General features: G+C 40.7%; 1 protein-coding gene across 1 annotated transcript in view; it reads right to left on the reverse strand.

Moving 5' to 3' along the window:
* LOC106868838 (uncharacterized) overlaps positions 1 to 911 on the reverse strand; it is a 7,712-nt gene that overhangs the window by 4,535 nt on the left and 2,266 nt on the right. The window lies entirely within an intron of this gene.

Consider the following 911-nt stretch of genomic DNA (forward strand, 5'->3'; position numbering starts at 1 on the left):
TAAATACACCAACTCTGTAGTGGTGATGAACAGACATGAGCTTCTTTCAGTTTCTGTCTCCCAAATCCACTCACAAGGCTTTGGTCAGCTCAAAGTTGTAGTACAAAACATTTGCCTGAGTTTCCACAGTATGATCTGAACCCAGAGCCATGTGGCTGGGAAGCAAACGCCTTACCACACAGTCATGCCTGCGCCCAAAAAAAAAAAAGAATATATATAAATAACAGTTCCATCTTAGTGCAACGTTCTGGGGTTTCCTATTAAGATATACATGTGTTTCCATCGAGTTTTTTAATCCATATTTGTGTCACAATATCCAATACATATACACCTATTTCAATGGTTTTTAACAGGTTCAATCATCTGACTGTGGCTATATTGGACTACATCGGTTCTTCATCTATTTCATAAATATTAGTCAACCCTTAGTTATGGTAGAAGACAATAGCCCAAACAACTTGATTGCAAAACAAATTTCTTAATCACACACACACCTATCTCTTGTCACTGGACTGCAGCCATGCTGGGGCACCGCCTCGAAGGGTTCAGCCGAACCATCCCAGTATGTATTCTATCGGTCTCTTTTTCGAACAGCTTAAAGGGGATGTAAACAAACTAGCACCGGTTGTCAAGCAGTGATGGGACACGAACACAAAGACATACATTTAAGGAACCAACACAAAGGTGTCCTAACGTCGGTGATCGATTAATAGAAAACCAACCAAATCTCCATAAAATCACACCCTCTTAACATCCACGGTGGTGCTCCAGCATGACCGCAGCCACTTGGCTGACACCCATAAATAAATAAATAAATAAATAAATACAGTGTAGCCCGGTAAACAATAAAGACGAGGCGGCTATGGTTGGAATGCCTTTCATCAGACAATCCTAACTCCTAATGAATCTAC

This window comes from Octopus bimaculoides, chromosome 7 (assembly GCF_001194135.2).
Source record: "Octopus bimaculoides isolate UCB-OBI-ISO-001 chromosome 7, ASM119413v2, whole genome shotgun sequence".
NCBI lineage: Eukaryota > Metazoa > Mollusca > Cephalopoda > Octopoda > Octopodidae > Octopus > Octopus bimaculoides.